Raw genomic sequence first — 21,558 nt, forward strand, 5'->3', positions numbered from 1 at the left:
GGTTAAACGAAGACAGACAGACAATGCAGTCTGTTACAATACCCAGGTCTTCATTTCACTAATAATTTACAGCACAGCTTGTTATAACCTCCCAAGAAGTTAAGATATGAACAGTTGTTCATACCTCACATATTTTTGTATATATCTCAATGTTCCTGAATCTGTATTGCTATGACAACTTCTCTGTTTACATGAAGCGAAAAGAAAACATTTAAAAAGTGTTTTCTAGGAACCTTGTATCTACCCTTCTGGCAATGCTATTTAAAACTGGGCTGAATCCATCCTGTGGCACTGACAATCCCTTGTTGATCCAGCTATGTTTCAATTCAGTAGAATTGCCTTTAATAAAACCTATCAATTTGTGTAGGCAATATGATCATCTTTTTATGCAGGACAGCCTATTACAGTTGGAGTAGTATGTTCATTTTCTGCACATGCTTGGAGATACGGTGAACAACAATCATCAGTAAAATATGGTGATCATAGAAGAAGCTAGCATTATCTGTGCGCCGTCTATCCTAGTCAGCTCTACCAGAAAACACATGATTTTGGCATCATGAATCATTTGGTTTAAAAATGATCTAGTAACAAACATGATTGTTTGGTATACAAATTATGGTTCATTTACAGTAATTGACCTGGAAATTCTCAGAGAAGGTTCTATAAATCTGACATCTGAGATAAGATTGGATGCTGTTTCCAGCAGTAAGAAAAGGAACCTATTTCTTATTAAGACATTTAGTTGAGATTATTTCAAACTCAAATTGGAAGAAAAAAAGAAAATACATTTGCTAATACAAGTTGTTCAGTGGACAGTATCTACCAACAAATGAGCAAGCTACCAAGATAACATCGTTTAATGGGATTTGGAAAAACTAATATTTTTTACTTGAGTAGTATTTCCACACATGGATGGAGCCAGGGTTTTAAATTTGATATTCTGATTATGCATAGCACCCCCATTGAGCAGTGAAATGAATCCTGTGTAATTATGCTGCTTTGAAAGAGAAGACTTTGTTTTAAAATCATGTGTACAGACAGATGTGTAGTTCAGATGTACAAAAGAGCCAGAGAGAACATGTGTCTTTTGGACAGCAATGTTCCAAGTTAGAAATATCCATGGAGCTAGATTCACAAGGGGGATTCAGACTCAGTATTGCAATGCCTAACTTTAGGCACCTTGCTGCTTAGTGGCACCCACAGCCCTAAGTTAGGCAACCAAGCTCTCTATACAATACATGGGGAAAGTTAGGCACCTAAGAACAGGATTCACACAAGGCAGAAGTGAGGAGCCACCTAAGTCAAACATTGAAAATGTTGAGGAGATGGGTGCTAACCTCTCCCCTCAAAGGGAGTTAGACACCTAACTCTGGCTTGGAAGGAGGTGTCTCCCTTTGCTTGGGATTCTCAGCCACAAACCCTCTCCTGGAGTTAGGGAGCCTCAGCTAGGTAAGCCCTTTCTCACAAAAAAAATGGGAAGGAGGAGGTGGGTGGTTTCCTTGTACTCCACCACATGGCGTTCAGAGCACTCACGCACTCTGAGTCAGAGCAGGGACTTGAGCACAGGTCTCTCACCACTTAGGTGAGTGCCCTAACCACGGGAAATAAGCTATTCTGGGGTCAGTCTCTCACTCTCTCCTTTTTTTAAACTGTTCCACTCTGTATAAATAATTTAGTCACTGGGCCAGAGGGAGCAAGTGAGAACGATTCTATAGCTCAGTGGCTAGGACAATCATCTGGTTGGCCTGGGTTCTAGTCCCTGCACTAACCAGGGGGATACAGAATATTTGGGGACACTACCACCGCCTCCTCCTCTGGCTGTGTTTTGGGTGAGGCTCAATTTGCTAGATACACTCTAAGTGACCTGTGAGCATGCCTACTAGATCAGGCCCCACAGGCAAGTGAATCCTGCTGGGGCTCAGGCATGAACTAGGTGCGGGGCATCAGGACTGAGGTGTCTGGGCTCATGCACATGGCAGACATATAGGCACCTGGAGAATTTAGGTACAAGCAGTTAGGTGGCAGGTGAGCAGTGGTTTTGAAATCTACATTTTGGACTTATTCACCTAAAATGGCATTTTGGCATCAAAATATTATTGTGGATCTAGCCTAGCATCTAGTGAGGGGGGAAAAAATACCTTGTAGTCTAGAAGCGTCCACTTAATATACAGTCAGGGCCGGCTCCAGGCACCAGCTTTCCAAGCAGGTGCTTGGGGCGGCATTTACAATGGGGCGGCAGTCCGTGTCCCGTAGCGGCAATTCGGCGGCAGCTCCGCTGCTCTTCCCACTGCGGCAGCTTTCGGCAGCTGTTGCGGCGGCAGCAATTCGGCGGCGACTGCGTGGGGTGGCAAAATTGGGAGAGCCGCCGCTGTGTACAGTAATATTGCCCTTTTTTGACCCAAGCAGCTAGTCAAAGTTCGGGGCCCTGTAGGTATTCCAGTTGGGAGTAGAAATTAGTGACAGTTATTTCTTTGATGCAGTTTTGTTTATTTACAAGGAATGCATTCCTGTGTCTCTGAACACAGAGGGAAGCAAATAGCAGGAAACAGCTTCTTTTGCTCAACAGCACCAAGAGCACTCTTTTAGCCTGCACTCCTCTCCCAAAAGCCTCTTCCAGGGGTGCAGGCTAAAAGCAGGCCATCATGCTTTCAGCTCCTCCTTCAGTGTGTCTCTCCCTCTGTCTGTTCTCTTTTGACCTCAGTTACTGCGTGACCTCTCATTCCGCACCCCCAAAATAATAGCCAAAAATGCCTGGATGGACTAACACAAACCTTTTGTCAGAGGAGGGGCCTATGCTTACAGTTATGTTAATTGAACAGTGAGTTCACATGAGTAATCTGAATGGGGTTTTACTGAACCCATAACCTGGTTTAACCCAGCCCATAACAGTAACATACAAGGAATATGTGCAATTAGAGGCTGCTATAATAACTGTCCCATTGAAAGCAGTGAGTAAGAACATTACTAAGCATGAACAAGGTGACAGAATCTGGCCCTCTATTGCTTTCCAAAATTAATTTAAGTAGCTGAGGACTGCAACATCAGGTGTAGATTTTATAATGTATTTTCCTTCCAAGTGCAAGATGCCTATGAGAGCTTCTTCCTGCTCCAGTCTCTGTGTGCTATGAGTCTCAGCTGACTGATCACCTTGGTATGATTCAGCCTGTTACCTTTGACCTGCAGCTTCGCAAGTTTTGACTTTGCCGAGGGCAAAACAATTTTCCTGATTAAACTTGGCCTTCCAGTGTGGTGAAAATAAGCAACATTGCACTGCAGAATAATGATGTACTGTATCATCTTTTCATAAAACTGTCTAAGAGGATGCTGGTTTTGCGGCATGTGTGAAACTTCACACAGCTCTAATCTTCATTGTATACGCCAAGGATAATCTAAAATAGTACACAAGACTCGGAATAGCTGGCGACCAGAGAATTTGATTAAAGGAGGGAGTAAGAATTGGTTCAAAGGGGTTGCAGTTTCTAAACCTAAAGAGAACAAATTCTTAGGGCCAGATAACTTTCTCATGTTGAATACTTACCTAACAGATGGATTATGTGAAGAGTGGCAGTATCTGTCCCTTAGTTAGGAAGTGATAAGTTTATCTTTAGGGGTATGTGAATTGCTTTGGATAAAATAACCCAAATCTGAAATAACATTATTTTCCATCTTCTTCCCCCATTTATTTGTATGCCTCTTTCTACTAGGGCCCATCAGGGATCAAAATTAGAAAGGCTGCCTTATAATATTTTGGGGGCTGATCAGAAACAGGGGGACCAATTCATAATTAGTGAAACATAAATGGTTTACACAGTTGCATTCCAATTTTTAGCACAGGCCCCTTCAAAGAAGCACAATTCAAACTCACAACCTTTCTAGAATTTCTGGGTGTAAAGTAGTATTGATCTTAATTTGCTACTGGGATGGGTAAAATTCTGTGAACTCAGAAGTGGCTGATGACCTTCCTGTTGCAGAGTGAACTCTCAGTGCATTTGTTCATTGAAGCTGCCTGCAAAGCTTCCAGGAGACTGTATGTGCTCTGTCTGCATGTTCCTCAGATACTGCTTTTTTAAACACCTGTGTATGCTGGTTATTGTATCACCCTGTACAGCTCCAAGGATCTAGCCATAGCATAACATGTGATGCCTCCATGTCTGACTTAAATATACATATTGAGGCTACCATGACGAATGAAGCGTGTGTTATTGCCCAATGATCTGATACGAGGAGGGGGAGTGAATGCAGGATGATGATCTTGGAAATAGCATTGAGGGTTTATGAACTCTCCTGCAAATTCAGTGGAATATAGGAAATATATGAGTAAAGCCATATTATGCAGCAGTTCTAACCAACCACTCCACCATCATAACAGTAAAGGCAACCAGCATAATTATAGTTTTGCGTGGAAGTTTATTTAAATATACCACTCAGAAACCATGCTACTATCAGTTGTGTTCAGGGAAATATTGTCTTCCAATCCCCGCTGTTCTTTTCTTGTATATTTCTCTCTTCTTTTCTTTCTATTCCCTCCATCCATCCTTTGCTTTGTCTCCATTTATTCTATTTTTAATCTCAGGTGGGGTTGGTGGGGAGGACAGGTATAGCAGTTGACCTCCTGTGTCTGTCACCTAGAGCTGATCAGCAAATGGAATTTCTGTATTTGTGGGAAATCCCAATGTTTTGCTATATGTTTTTGTCCCTAATCAGAATGAAAAGTCAAAATATTGAAGTTTTCCCAGAACAAAAAAATTCATTTCAGAAATCTCTAAAAGTTTGCTTTGTACATTTTCTAAGGAAATGAAACCTTGACATTCTGGAAACAAAATGTTCTGTTTTTCATATCAAATTGAAACATTTAGATATGGGTTGGTTTGACATTAATTTGTGTCACTTATGCTGCCATGGTGCCTTCTGAGAGTTGTAGTTTGGGTGCCTCATTCCCCAGTTGTCCCCTATTGGCTAGGTAAGTTCCCAGGCCAGACTATATCTTCCAGGATACACCACAATCATGGGATTTCTGGGATGCACTGCACCAACTCAGTCAAAGGAGAGATCACAGTGCATCATGGGAAATGTAATCTTGCCAAAGATCTTGGCACATAGCAGAGATTGAGGGCTGAGGCATTTGAACAACAGCTGACATGAGGCACTGTTGCAGCTCAGACAAGCATGGGTTAAAGTAAATGTTTCAGTTTGGATCAAACAACATTTTTTGGCAAAACTGACATTTCAGATTTGGAGAAACTACATTTTCCATTGAAAAAATGTTTAAACAGAAAATTCCTCTCCAGTTCTACTCCCATCCTCAGAATATGGGCCCCTAAGAAAAGAACCTTTTAGCCTGAGATTGCCAGCTTAGTTCTGAAGACACAAAAGATTTAAACAAGCATCTAAACTTTTATCTGCTTATCCAAACTGCACCTTTGAACTTATAAGTCACAGCTACTTAATTGTGCTCATCACCCTTGGTCTGTCATGAGGCTACCCAGTATCAGGACTTACACCTTAACAGCTTTGGCAAGACCACCAGTAGGTGATGATATGACTGTGCACTCAATAGTTTGACCTAAATATACATATTTGCACAGTTAAGAAGTCTACTTTTCAGAGCAAAAACAATGATGGAATTCAGCAGTTCACATGGAATTCATAGTATGAGTCAGATGCTGAGTTACTCAATGAAGCTAATGCTCTTAATCTTTGCATACAAGTATTAAAGATGTAAAGTTACCTTTTTTCCTGTAGTATATGTATTCAAGAATAATGCATAGATACGAAAACATATTCCACATTTCTTGACCTTTGGGTACTATTAAATGTTCACTATGTGTGGGATGACTTCTGGTACAGTATATTAGGACTGTGCTTTACACAAGTAGAGTTAAGAGGACATTACAGCTTAAGACATTTAAGAAAATATTCAAGATAAATAATGAAACACATAGAATTGTCTTTGGGCTAGAAACCCAACTGGAGTCAATCACAGTTATTCCATTGATTTCAGTGCAGCTATGCCAATTTATACCTGCTGAGGAGCTTGCTCATTGCTTTTAAGAAAAATTACTCATAATCAAAACCTAATTTTGAATGAATAGTCTACTTTAATTTATAAACAAAGGAACTGAAACATGGATCTACCAGTATTTGATTGTTCTATAATACTCATTAGCTTTGGTGAGAAGAAGCTATACAGTTCTCTTTCCTAGTGGCTTGCTACTTAGATCTCTTGACTTCATTTTATTTCTACTTCCTGGCCTTGCCTTTACTGCACCAACCCTCTCTGGTTCCCCTTTTTCAAGAATATCACGCTCTCTTTTTTATCCAAGAACTATTAATTCATACTATCTTTGATGGCAGTGACTTCCCAATATCACACATTCTCATTTTTTGTTTGTTTGGGTTTTTGCCATGCTATCAACTCTCCAACCCGCTGTTTGGTCACTGATAAAATAAATGCAATCAACTCATTTAAATTTCTCCAATGGATTAAAAATTCTAGAGATAAATTGACTTTTTTTCTTAAAAAATATGCTTATTTACACAAATATTCTTCCAAGTCTACTAAAATGCAATTAGAAATCTCCAGTGAGACAATTACCCAGTTCCTCATCTTCCCAAACATTTTGTGCTAAAGGAGATTTGCTATTGATGCAAAGCAGCAAAAGCTGTATTTATTAACCTAAATCCCATTACCAGTTAATAGCAGGCATATTTATAAGCCCATTACTATATGAATATGAGCTCATTAATACTGACTAAAATATTAACTGTCCTGTCATTATCCAAGGATTTTTCTTTAGTAATGGCTGGCAATCTAGCAATGAAAGCCTATTTTGTAATAAGATTATCAACTTGCTATAATCCTCCGGTACTCAAAGAGGTACAGAAAACATTCTTTTTTGTTTAATTGATCATGAGAAAGTGACAGATTCCTAACGAAATTCGTTGATGATTAATACCACCGTCCTGCAAAGCCTTGCACATTTTACACACAGTCCCTCCCATTGACATTAGTGGGACTACTCACAGAGTGAAATCCTAGCTCCTTTTACAGTCAATGGCAAAAGTTCCATTGACCTCAATAGGGCCAGGATTTCACTCATAGCATGTCAAGTTAAATCTTTGCATAAATCATGCATAAATCTTTGTCCCCTATGTATGAATTCTTTGGCCCCTCCTGCCTGCAGATTGTACTTTACTGCGAGGGAGTGAGTGTGCAAGAAGATTCTATGCTCTTGTGTCTTTCTGAGCAGTGGATGGCATAACCACACTCCTAACACTTGGATTGCTTTTGCTGAGAGATCTCTGGAATGGAAGGCATCTGCCAAGAGTGGGGGAAGGAGGGGACCCAGACTCCCCTTGCATCTTGTGAAGGGTTGTAGCAGTCCCTCTGCACCCTGGGGAACTCCAGTGGGGAGTAGGCCTTGTTGAGGCACAATCCTCCAGTCAGTACTGCTGCACACTGGCTGATAGCCATAGCGGGGCAGAGGACATTAAAATATAACATACTGGCACAAACAGCTACAAGTATTACAATGGAAGATAACAAAGGGCTTGTGTGCACTTACAACGCTGCTGCAGTGCTGCTGTAGCGCTTAGTGATGATGCTATCTATGCCTACCTATCTCCTGTCAGCATGCTCCTGTCAGCCTACCTATCTCCTGTCAGCATAGGTACAGCACCTCCCTGAGGGGCACTAGCTACGCTGATGAGAGAAGTCCTCCCGTCGACATAATGCTGTCTACACTGGGAGTTAGGTCGATATAAGTAATTTGCTCAGGGGTGTTGAAAACCTGCGTAGTTATACTGACATAAGTTTAGTCTAGTGTAGATCATGGAAAAGACAACTTTTTATATTCTAGTGAATTTAGCACTTTGCAAACTTTCCAAATTAGCAGTTGGAATGATATTCTCTGTTTACTTGGAGGGCAAGTAGGATGTGAGCAGAAACACTGCAAACTCCCCCATACTGCTCCTGAGGGGCCTGATTCTCATTTATACTAAGGCCCCTTTTCACTTGCCTGGCAGTGTAAAGTTGGGTGTAAGTGTCATTTTCTACTACTTTACAGCCTTTTACTGTGCCAAAGGCGTGCAAAGGGACCTTATGAATGAAAATCAGGCCTTCCACTCTAAAGTACAAGGATCACCTCTTGAGCACCTGAGAGCCATTGGTTTCATGACCACTCAGTTCCTGCTGCCAACAAAGTTGCCAACTATTGCTAATAATGGTGGTGCTTTTTATAACGTGACCAGCAAAAGCACAACATGGTGGTTAAGCTTGAATATAATTTTGTGTACATTTGCTGCCATCTACCAACACTATTAAAATGATTTTAATACACTTTTACTACACACGCTAATCATCAGCTGTAATTAGTGTCACATTACCAATGCTTTATCATTCTTATGGCACCAGCAATTAAGTATGTATTATAAATATTTAATGATACAAATATGCCATAAAGATGAAGAAATACAGTTTTATCACCATGCACTAAACTTATTAGGATGGTACTCAAATCAGCCCTTGATATATGACTTGTGTCATTCTGTAAATGACATCAACTCTAATAAAGCCTCAGCAGAGCCCAACAATGTAAAACATCACAAATATTTCATTCCAAGAGCTTGAATAAAATATTAGAGCCATTCCTGGGTTAGCTTTTGGTTGGAATCTGTGAGCTTGAAGTAAATTTACATGTTCTTCCCAGTGTATGCCACAGTCTGATTATTAGCATATAAAATATAATTCAAATAACATAACACAGGAATCCCAAAAAATCTGGTATGTTTTACACTAAAGTATACATCTTGTCTGATGTGATGCTATTAATATATGAAGTTGTCTTTCCCTGTTTAATGGCTCAGAAGACCTCATGGTATTAGAACAACAATTTATTACTTCAGTAATTACAAACAGTCATGTGATCTGATTCAAGGTTATGTGTATATGTACAGAGTGGAAGATATGTATATAAGTACATTACACATAGTGAAAAACATCTCTCTTACTATCAAAGTTGGGGGAGGAATCAATATTGGAGGGCAGTTTAGGGGGAGAGAGATGCTGCTGAATTTGTTTTGCTGATTTCCGGGGATGGGGATAGGATACATTTAATATCTGGTGGAAGCTGTCACGACTTCAAGAAGGATCCGTTACATAGAACAACTCAGTTCTGAAGAGTGAATACAGTGTCTGGCTGAGCAAAACTAAGTGCTGTGCCATGTGTGTTGATATGATAATCAGTAGTGATGGCTGAACCAGAAATGGTTCCACTCAGATACCAAAATCTGGATGCTTATCCAAATTTATCTGAAACGTCCAAACCTCTTTCATCTTACAAGGGCAGTTTTTCTCACTAGTGGTCCTTGTAAATCAGATGCACAGAGGAACATACAAAAATAAATTAAATTTAAATTTGCCACCCTTTTTTGATCTTCAATAACTTTTAGGTTAAGGTTCAATTCAAGTTCTGGGAGAAGGTTTCTTATCAGTTCTTATTTCCTCTGTAATGGATTATTCACTTACTGGTAGAAATACTGTAAGTTCCTCAATAAAGATTCAGGTGTTTTTAAACACAAGAATAGTTGGGTCTTGCTTAGAGGAGATGTTTTCCTTGGTGACAAGCAATGAAGATATGTCTCCTCCTTTGATGTGGACATTCAGAAATGATGCTACAGTGACTATAGATGTATTGGCATAGTGGTTCCAGCAGATAGAAGGGCTGGATGTACCTGTGAATATTAGGTATGTCTCTTACCTCCATATCTCAATTATTTCTCATTTAAAAATATGCAGCATATTCTGTTTACCCAAGAGAAAATAAGTCTTCCACGTTTCATTGGCATGCACTTAACACAGTCTATTTTGCTTGCATTCCAGCCTTTGGAGTCACCTAAGTAGGCAGTGACTGTGGGAGCAAATAAGAATACAGGCAATGCATACAGATGAATATTTCCTTATGGTATAATCTTCCTGAAGAGAGTATAAGACCACTGGGCATAGGTGTTGTCATAAATATAAAGGGAAGGGTAAACACCTTTAAATCCCTCCTGGCCAGAGGAAAAACCCTTTCACCTGTAAAGGGTTAAGAACTTAAGATAACCTTGCTGGCACCTGACCAAAATGACCAATGAGGAGACAAGATACTTTCAAAGTTGGAGGGGGGAAAACAAAGGGTTCTCTCTGTCTGTGTGATGCTTTTGTCGGCACCAGAGCAGGAATGCAGGTCAGAACTCCTGTAAAAAGTCAGTAAGCAGTCTAGTTAGATATGCGTTAGATTCTGTTTTGTTTAAATGGCTGATAAAATAAGTTGTGCTGAATGGAATGTATATTCCTGTTTTTGTATCTTTTTGTAACTTAAGGTTTTGCCTAGAGGGATTCTCTGTTTTGAATCTGATTACCCTGTAAGGTATTTTCCATCCTGATTTTACAGAGGTGATTCTTTTACTTTTTCTTTAATTAAAATTCTTCTTTTAAGAACCTGATTGCTTTTTCCTTGTTCTTAAGATCCAAGGGTTTGGGTCTGTGTTCACCAATGCAAATTGATGAGGATTTTTATCAAGCCTTCCCCAGGAAAGGGGGTGTAATGCTTGGGGGGATATTTTGGGGGAGAGATGTTTTCAAGTGGGCACTTCCCCTGTTCTTTGTGTAACACTTTGGTGGTGGCAGTGTTTAACCTAAGCTGGTAAGAATAAGCTTAGGGGGTCTTTCATGCAGGTCCCCACATCTGTACCCTAAGTTCAGAGTGGGGAAGGAACCTTGACAGGTGTGTTGTGACTTGACTTTTGCTCTGATTTCCTCTGACACTTGATCTTAAGCTACTGTAATTTTGGGACAGGAAAGGCAAATGATTATAAATGTTTCCCCATAGTTCCAAGGGTGAAAGAATGGAGATTTTATAATAAGGGTCCTTTAAATAATTAAAATGAAGACCCTGCAAATAACCTAAAACAACCAAAGTATTAACAGTTCAAGTTAGTTTCAGATTAAGCATTGTTTTAAATGCACCAGCTAAGCTAACACGCTTGAAGGAAAATCATGGATAATATACACTGCTGTTGATTTGCGTATATATGACCATCTGATATCCTTCCTCATAGCATTTCCCTAGGGTCTGGGAAAATGGATGGGCCTTACAGCATGTCCTGAAGGTAACCAATTCTGGGCTATGTTGGACCCAGAGTAATGTCAGAAGATGAAAACATGTGCTTCACTACTTTTCCTGCTTTTTGTTTCAGTCACATCCAGGCAGAAGGAGACTTGCTGGCCTAAAGATAAGTGGCTGTGGTAACAGAGAGTCAAAAAGAAAGTGACTGGTGGGGACAAAGATTCTGAAAAGGTGAAGCATAAGTCAGGTGCTTGGATACCATGGTGATGAGCATAAGTATGTAGAGTAGATAAAGTGACATGGGGAATGGAGTGAGAATGAAAGGCGAGAGAAGGTATTAGTGAATAAAGAGAATGAAGAAGAGTTTTACAGAAAGTGGAGGAAGGAGAACCAAAGAGATGAATAGAAAAGAGAAGGATGGATTGAGGAAGTTGAAAAGTAACCTGGAAATACAATCTAACAATTGCTGTAATCACATAACTGTGCCGAATATCCCCATCTAATTAAATTGTGACAGCAATTAGCAGAAAATATGTTAAAATCAACTTTAAAAAAAAAAGTTTGCTAGAGATGCCTCAGAATGCATTTTCTGGGAAGTCGGAGATACAGATCCTGAATATTAAACTGAATTGTAATTGCATTGATCCAGTAGGACTGTATCAAGCCTATTTTCTATTTCAATCTATAGAGAGGTTTTGAACATTTTATTATTGTTATTATCAAAATACTAAATATAGAAGTTTTTTAATGCAGCATGGACAAAAAATGTAGGTCTTAAGCTACAAAAACACATCTATATTTATCTCTTTTAGTAGGCATGTTTTGATACAGCATTCATTATTTATTGTGGGAACATGGATTAAACTATACTAGGCTTTCTGTACTTTCAAGAACTTCCACTGCTATCACATTAAAATAACAAAGGGATAGTTGCAGGCTTGGGCATGGGAACTAAGTGGGATGGTTGCATATATCTATTCAACAGCAATATCAATTTCAAAATATTTATTGGCAATGGAAACCAGAGTTGCCAAAGTTAATATATTAATACATCAAATACTTGCAGGTGTATGGGTGGTTAGCACTTGACTGGCCATTTGTGCATGCAAATACCCAATGTTTCATGCTCAGTCATGGCCTGGGTTTTGTGCTCTTCAATCAGACACGCACAATTTGGTGAGCACAGAAATATCGGAACAATACAGTAGGTCAGGAAACCCATGTGTTTCCTGCAGACAATTTTGTGGGGAAAACTCCCCTTTCAAAATGTTTTTACTAAAAGTGTTTGGGTTTTCCATGGGAAGTTTCACTTCAAAATTAAAAGCTTTTATGTAGTTTCAATTCAAAATGACATTTCAAAAGGATACATTTTATTTACCTTTGAAAGGTCAAAACTTAACTTTTTTTCGTAAAATGTTGTTTGTTTTAGGTTTTGGAAACGAAAAATTCTGTCTTCCATTTTTGGATGCTTCCACCCCCATTCCCCTCCCTCCCCCCCAGCTTTCTCTCCCTTTGTAAATTATTCCCCTTTTTTTCTCTGGAAAACAAGGGAGAAGGTTAAAAAAGTATGTGAATGTGTGGGAAAAGCACGCAGATAATGAAAAAAATAGTCACAAAAGAGAAAGCTCACTAGTGCATTTATTGGCTTGAACTCCATTCCAACAGAGAAGATCCTGTGACATCAAGTACAGCTGCTTTAGAGAGGCCCTTTGGCTACTGCTTCTACTATTTCTGTCATTTTTGCTGCTATGTCATTGTGGAGCTGTTAAGCAAAATGACACTCTGTAGCGCATCAGCATGTCTTTGTTTGTTGCCACCCTGGGAAATCCAGTGATACTGAACAACTGCAAGACAAAAAGCTCTCTCTGTCTTCAACCTCCACTAAACAAACAGTGCAAAGGACAACCTGTTCTAGAAAAAACATAATCCAGAGAACTTGAAGGTGTTACAAAAATAATAGATGCACTGGCCAACAAAGTGCTTGTGACTGTCTGCTCCCAGCCAAAACAATTTCCCAGCCCCAGCTACAGAGTAGGGCAGACCATGTGATTGTGACTAATGGGAGGGTGGGGAGTGACTCTTGTTTAGGCCTGGAGCCTATTGTGTGACCACGGTACAATGCTATTTGAAAGAGGATTGCTATTCATGTGTCAAAGCCAGAGAGTTGACAAATATGAATATCGTTTGGGCTCCCAAAGCCTTTACTTTTGTACTGTATTACTGCCATCTTCCAGTTATTTCACCTTATGCAATGTATACAGTTACACTTTTAAGCCTTTCACGGAACAAGCCTGACTGATATTGATGAAAGCTGTGGGCGTGGAATCAAAGTACTAGGTGACCTAAAGATTGTAACGTTGCATTCTTCTTATTGTTATTTATTATTTTATTATTATATATTTGTATTCCAGTCATGTCTAGAAGTACCATTTGGGGACCAGGGTCCCAGTCCCTTGCCCTAATGCAAGGTTGATGAGTCAATATTAGAAAAAGGGTTTTGACTACAAAAAATTTACTTGCTTCTTTCCCCAATTTGTTTATATATATTTGCAGTTTCCTTCCACTGTGTGTGACATTTCTGTATGTTTCCTTCTGGAAATGCATCCTGCTTTGCATTTGCCTATAAAATGCCTACACCAAAACCTTTGGTTCAATAACACATTTATTGGATTTTATGATGAAAGGTGACAATTAAAACTGAACTAAAGCTTGATAACAGTGGAGTACAATAGTTACCTTTTTGCAGTTAATTGGTTAACATAGCTGGCCATAACTGTTGTTTCAGGAACTGAGAATATGCATTATTTAGCAGGCAATAACTGTTTTAAAAAAGAACGCAATCAAGACTGACAGGTCCAAATGTCTTCTCCCCATCCCGCAACCTCCCCAGCCATTGAAAAAACTATGGGAAGAGTTCCTTAGCAGCCTGGAGAATGTCTTCTGGGGCAGGTGAGTAGCCAATCAGAGCCTCTATTTTGCCTCTGGCTCCATAATGTGGGGAGATCGGTCCCAAGGGCACATGTAGCTCAGCTCACCACCTCTTTTAGTCATCGCCTAGCAGCAGAGGGAAGGGGGTACCCTGGAATTCCAGTTGCAACTTCAGAGTCCAGAGGCCCTGCTGACTTCCCTGGATGGAGGCACGGGAGGACAGGAGATCATGCAGGAAGGCTCCTTTATTAGTAAATAAACTACTTCCAGAGGTGTTGTAGTCTAGACAGTTGTAGATAGTTCTTCTGAGTGACTTAAGTGCTTTCCCTCCCCTCCACCGACTAAGTTTCTAAGTAAGGGAAGATAAAATATTTGGGAAGCAGGAAGGCAGGGGGACAAGATGAAATGAAACAATCCATGTTATAGTTATTGGGAATGGGTCAGTAAGGGACAGAGGCAGCACAAAAGGGCCATGAACCTGGCTTAACTGTCCTGATATGGATTCCTCCTGTATAGAGGGGGATCTCTAAGGGTATGTCTACACTACGAAATTAGGTCAAATTTATAGAAGTCGGTTTTTTAGAAATTGGTTTTATATATTCGAGTGTGTGTGTCCCCACAGAAAATGCTCTAAGTGCATTAAGTGCATTAACTCGGCAGAGTGCTTCCACAGTACCGAGGCAAGCGTCGACTTCCGGAGTGTTGTACTGTGGGTAGCTATCCCACAGTTCCCGCAGTCTCCGCTGCCCATTGGAATTCTGGGTTGAGATCCCAATGCCTGATGGGGCTAAAACATTGTCACGGGTGGTTCTGGGTACATGTCGTCAGGCCCCTCTTCCCTCCCTCCATCCGTGAAAGAAAGGGCAGACAATCGTTTTGCGCCTTTTTTCCTGAGTTACCCGTGCAGACGCCATACCACGCCAAGCATGGAGCCCGCTCAGCTCACCATCACCGTATGTCTCCTGAGTGCTGGCAGACGTGGTACTGCATTGCTACACAGCAGCAGCAACCCATTGCCTTATGGCAGCAGATGGTACAGTAGGACTGGTAGCCGTCATTGTCATGTCCGAGGTGCTCCTGGTCGCCTCTGTGAGGTCGATCAGGAGCGCCTGGGCAGACATGGGCGCAGGGACTAAATTTAGAGTGACTTGATCAGGTCATTCTCTTTAGTCCTGCAGTCAGTCCTATTGAACCATCTTCTGCCGGGCAGGCAAGAGATGAGGATGGCTAGCAGTCCTATTGTACCATCTTCTGCTGAGCAGCCATGAGATGTGGATGGCATGCAGTCCTTCTGCACCGTCTGCTGCCAGCCAAAGATGTAAAAGATAGATGGAGTGGATCAAAACAAGAAATAGACCAGATTTGTTTTGTACTCATTTGCAACCCCCCCCCCGCCCCCGTCTAGGGGACTCATTCCTCTAGGTCACACTGCAGTCACTCACAGAGAAGGTGCAGCGAGGTAAATCTAGCTATGTATCAATCAGAGGCCAGACCAACCTGCTTGTTCCAATAAGAACAATAACTTAGGTGCACCATTTCTTATTGGAACCCTCCGTGAAGTCCTGCCTGAAATACTCCTTGATGTAAAGCCACCTGTGTGGACAGGTGCAGGTTTACATCGATTTAACGCTGCTAAATTCGACCTAAAGTCCTAGTGTAGACCAGGGCTAAGTGTTGTGCAGAACTGCCACAGAGACTTTATGGCATCCCAGCTCTCAGGAGAGAGGGCATGCATGGGAATAAGACAGCATGGTTAGAGGGATGCTGTATTCCAGCAATCACCAGCTGACACAAACAACCCCTTGGTGTCCTAGGCAGCCAAACATAGCTTAGCACAGCCCTCAAGTTGCTCTAAATTGTGCTGGGAACTGAAGCAGCCCCATCTGGCCCCAGGATCAGGGGGAGACAAAGATTGTGTAAAAACACATTTTCCCCACTCCTTCCTCTTTCTCCCTCCTCAGTTCTGCACTGAGCACAACTCTACAAGATCAGAGGTTCCTGTAGCCTTTTGAGTTCACTTTGACATGATGGGTCAGCTTGTGTTAGTATGAGCTTGTTTAAGACAATGTTATACCATTAATTATTAGGATTTGCTGATGGTAAGTGAAGGCTAAATTCTCAAATTATTGTTGCACTTTGTTTGTGTGCCTAAATTTGTACCTAGCTGCACATGCAAGGAAGCAAGTACCCAAATCCATTAAAAGAGAATCGGAATCTGCCCCCAAAACATCACATAACTAATTCAGCACTAAGCATTGTCTGGATGAATCAGTTATCCAGAAAAAGCAATAACAATAATAATAGCTCTTCTTAAATGTAGATTTCAAAGTGCCTTTACACAGTTGGGTATAATTATTTATATTTTACAGATAGGGAAACTGAGTTCCAGACTAGTTAGGATAGGATTTTCAAAAGCACCAAAACACTTGGGTGCACAAGTCCCCAGTGAAAATCAGTGGGGCTTTTGCTCCTAAGTCACATAGATATTGTTTTCTAAAACCATCCCTGCATGACTTGTCCAACTTCACTGAGCAAGTCAGTGCTGGAAAACAGGTCACTTAATTCCTTGTCTGACCTCTGCTCTGTCTATTGGATAATGATGCCTTCAGGATTTGTAATATAAATACAGATTTTCAGTTTCACAATGCATCTCATTTGTATATATAACTACTGTAACTCTGTTTGCAAATCTGATATTTGTGCCTACACATAACCAATTAGATGCTTGTTAGACTTTTTAAAAATGGGCCCCAAATATTTGTTTATGTATAGTGGTATTCAAATATTCCCTTGAAGGTAAACTAATTGCTTGCATATGTTTGCATATACCAGACAGACTTAGAATAATTCTAAGCATCTAATTTATATGTTTACACATTAAGTATTCATGCTTATTGTTTCATATTTAGGGTCAGTTTAGAGTATTCATGCTTATAAAGTACTTCAATACACTGAGTATGCACTGTGTGTGTGAATGTGTGTATATGCATGTGTATCTATAGTGAGCCTATAGCTTTGACTAACAACTGAAAGGACATTTGACTAAGGGTATGTCTACACTACCCGCAGGATCGGCGAGCAGTGATCGATCCAGCGGGGATCGATTTATCGCGTCCAGTCTAGATGCGATAAATCGATCCCCGAGCACTCTCCGGTAGACTCCTGTACTCCAGCTCGGTGAGAGGCACAGGCAGAGTCGATGGGGGAGAGGCAGCAGTCGACTCACCGTAGTGAAGACACTGCGGTGAGTCAATCTAAGTACATCGACTTCAGCTACTTTATTCATGTAGCTGAAGTTGCGTAACTTAGATCGATCCCCTCCCCCTCAAGTGTAGACCTGGCCTAAGAGCTCTGATAATTCCTGATCAAACTACTCACTGAAAATCTTTCAAGTTTCTCTGAAAAATTAGACAGGAAGCACCTAATTACAAGTAATACTAGTTGTTCAAATTTGTGCATACATATTCACAGGTTTTCTATCACCAATCCACAATTTTTCCTTTAAAATGTGCAATTTTTCACATGCAAACACCGGTGGCTGCAGTGCATACACTAGTCAAATGTGTCCGATGCTAGCTCTGTGAATGTAATGATTGTGGGAGTTTGGCTCATAAGAGTAAATAGAGTCAGGAAATTGAGACTCTCAGTAATTAAGGGATAATTTATTTCATTAAAATATGGCAATCAATTTTATAAAATGTTTTTGCCATCATTTACCTCTTTTATAAGTGTTACAACCTCTATGAGATGAAGTCCAATGTCGGAGTGCAGGTGGTTGTACGGGGAATATTGAATATAGCAGCTTACAGATATCTGTCAGCAGCCGAAAAAAGTCCAAGCTTATTTTCTTTGAAAGAGCCTGACTTTCTTTTTTCCTAATGAGTGCAGTGTTCCCCGTGGAACTGCGTTGATGCAAATCTGTCAATGTAAATGCTCCGAGCTACAGTGGCAGGAAAGTCAACAAAGAGCTAGTTGACATTGAGAAAGAAAATACACCCTGTTTCACACTGGCTGTGATAAACTGTGCAGTTGCTCTACGGTTGACAGGTTATTTCTGATTATGGCAAAGTCCACTCAAAAAAGCATGTGCGCTTGCACACACATACAAATAGCAAAGGGAAGAGCTGTAAAGTGACCAATTTTAGAATCCTGTTTGCAAAAATGGAATGGAACTCTTGAAAAGCAAATTGATTGAAAAACTAGTTTCAACAATTTTCAGCTCAGTTACAGTGTTAGTGAGTCCACTTCAGCCCAAATGAACACTTCCTGCACAAAGATAAGCAGAAAAGGGGGGGGACCCCAGTGACATGTAATGCATACAGTTTCTGATCTGGTTTCCTTCTCTGGAGAAGGAAATGCTAGCCTGGCATGGAGAGGGCAAGGAACCTGTCTTCTGAACCCCAAAACTTTGTGCATGAAAAACTGTGATGCAAATCTAGAAGCCAGGTTGAGGCTGCTAAATATTGGGTCCACATTGTGTATCTATTTTAATATGTATATTAAAATTTAATGTAAACTATGAGCAGTACACATTTTCTGGGGGAAATAGTTCCTTTAGTTTGACAGTGTATTCAGTATCCAAGCTTTTGTGTGGATAGGAAGCAGGTTGAACAAGGAAAATATTGAAGCTCCCCAGGGTTAGGAGACACATGATTTATTCTCATATTCTGGTATAGCTCTGCTAGCATGAAATAAATATGGCAGATATAGTGGTAAGGGCACTAGTATTGCTCAAATGTACTAGTCTTCAGCCCTACACAGTCAGAGGTAATGAACTTTTAGGATTTTGTACAGAGCATTGGAAATCTCATTCCAACAAACTAAGACTTACTGGGTTATCACCTTCAAAAGTGAACGTTTTGCAGTTAAAATAGTCTTTTGCTATTGGAAAAAGTGAGCAATATTTTGATCCGCACATTTTCAGCAAAAAGTTGTTGAATTACAGCTGAAAAATTCCTATCTCATATTTGGAAAAATATTTGTTCCAAGAGATCTACACTGATATTTTTTAAAAAAAGCTTTGGAGTGATCAAAGGAACTTCTGGGATATAATTATGTTACAAAGAAAGCTGCTTCATTGAAAGTACTTCTTAGTGAACAAGAGTGTCATGGGGAGATAGCAGCAATTTCCATCAAAATAAACCAGAGAAATATCATAAATTACATTGGCAAGGAACCAAATAACTCTGCCTTAGAAGGGATTTTACAGATGCAGGCTCACTATCAAGTACACTAAACCCTGACTGAGAAAGCTGATTGTGCTATATATCCCATATGCACAACAGCTGCTGCAGAGTTATATCAGATCCAAGAGTGGATAGAGAGCAAATAAATATATACACAATGATGAATTTATCTCTGCCTTTCATATAAGAACAATTCTTTATGCAGTCTTACATTACTGTATCTTAAAACCTTATGCTCATTTGAATATTTGTTACTTAGCAATGAGAATGTGTACAAATAGATGATGTCAAGATTGGTACCAAAACTGCAAAATTCATGTCATTCCTTGTATGTTTTTAAATCAAAACAAATTATTCAATTGTTCCTTTATTTACAAAAGTTAAAAATCACATACTGCTTATCCAGGCAAAACTCCTGCTGAAGTCCATGAGACTCAGAGTTGAATGCCTGGAGTAAGATACTGATATCAATAGACTGACACCTACCTAAGTGACCTAATACTCAGAGCTGTTGTGCACCCACAACACTTGATGATTTCAGCTTTTGGAATCAATCTTTTGAAATGTTGGCCTGAGTGCTCAGTGCTGCCTGCCATTGTGAGTCTAGGAAGAAAGAGTCAAAAAGTCTCACAGGAAGTAGAAGTGGGGAACAGAGCAAATGTATCATGTTTCTATCATCCCAAGGTACCTGAGATGCAGCTCTACATGAGCAGGGCTCCACAGAACACAAACAGGATTGTTTGATAGAGCAGGTAGATAAGAAGGGGGCAAATATTTACAAACGTAGTTTGAAACTTTTCCCCATTTTTGTCCGGTCAAAATTTTGAAATCTGAAAAATTTCATCAAATTATGAAAGATTTTGAATAGCTCTGCTGTTGGTCAGAAATGAAGGGAAAAAAACCTTTAAAAAGTCATTGATTTTTTCCATTTGAAAGATGCTGATCAGGTCTGCTGCTTGAAATGCTGATGAGCGTTAGAGTCTATCTCACACAGGTTCTTTCCTGAGGGTGTGGGCGAATTAAAGTGAAGGTATGATAAGGCCCTCCCATGGCAGTAAAGCTAGTTAGTGGATAAGGGAGCCAGAGTGGAAGCAGTTTCTCTGCAGTGCTGGAACTTTCTTCCCATGTCCATGAGGTTGGGATCTCTGGCCTCATCTCTTAGATGGTCCCCAAACAAGAGGAAAGTCTGCAAGGTTCACCTCATCGAGTTCCTGAGCTTTGGTCCCATATTGCAGCTTTTTCTACTTTCAACCTAATCTCATAAAGCTGACAAAAAATAGAAAAGGTTCTTCCTTTTTCCTTATGTCTTTGTGGTTTTCATTATTTAGAATCCCGAAATACTTTGTTGATAGAACATTTTCCTTTTGATCATTTACTCCCTCAAGGAAGTACCTCACAAAAGTAGTACCCAAAGAAATGGACAATGAGCTTTCATAACATGGCTCACAAAATGGTGTGTTTATTTATATTTAATTATTTTTTATCAGGAATTGCCTTATTTACTGAAGAGGAATTTTCAGTCAAGCTGTAAGAAAGATAAAATATATTCCATGCTAGTGCCAATCAAATGCCCAGAGAGAGAAAGGTATTATAATCTAATTGCTTTGGGTTACTCCATGTCTAGCTTTTGAGGTGCATACAATCTGACTTTACCCTGTAGTTTTTTACAATGCCATAGAACTAGTACTGATTTGGGAAAAACATCCCTATTCGTGACAGCATTTATGCTTTTGCTTAAAGTAAAGCTTGTACATAATTCCCATTAAAATCAATGGGACTTAAGCACTTTTAAATGCTTTTCTGAAATGGAGTCTGACTGACAAATTGGGGGAATCATTCTATCTATTTGCTCTAATAGCCCAACAAATATGTTGAAAATGTGCCTGACGTGCACAATAACTGTCAGGTCACAATAACAAACTGTGCTTAGAGTTTGGCAATCTGGTTGATAAAATATTCTGACATGCCTAATCTTTCCCAGTCCATTAAATCAAGTCTCAAAGTTTCTCTTTTACAGTATTTATGAACAGGGAGAGCACTGCCACGTGTGTGTATTGTATCGCTTCTGTATTAATCAAAATATTTGTGCCACACTGCTAGGAATGAACTATTCATAAATAGAATGTTTGTTTGTGATAGACGATTGGAGAAGGATTAAAATAAACATATTCATTTGTTTTTCAAAATATATTTTATGTAGTTTTCCACACTGGGAAAGGAGCTGGACTTGCAAAGTGCAATATGAAAAGTTCAGAAAGAACAAGTGGAGTGTGTCAGGTCAGGTTAGGAGGATCTGAGTATAACTGCCCCTGGAGAAAGAATTGTATTCAAACACC

This window comes from Natator depressus, chromosome 5 (genome assembly GCF_965152275.1).
Source record: "Natator depressus isolate rNatDep1 chromosome 5, rNatDep2.hap1, whole genome shotgun sequence".
NCBI lineage: Eukaryota > Metazoa > Chordata > Testudines > Cheloniidae > Natator > Natator depressus.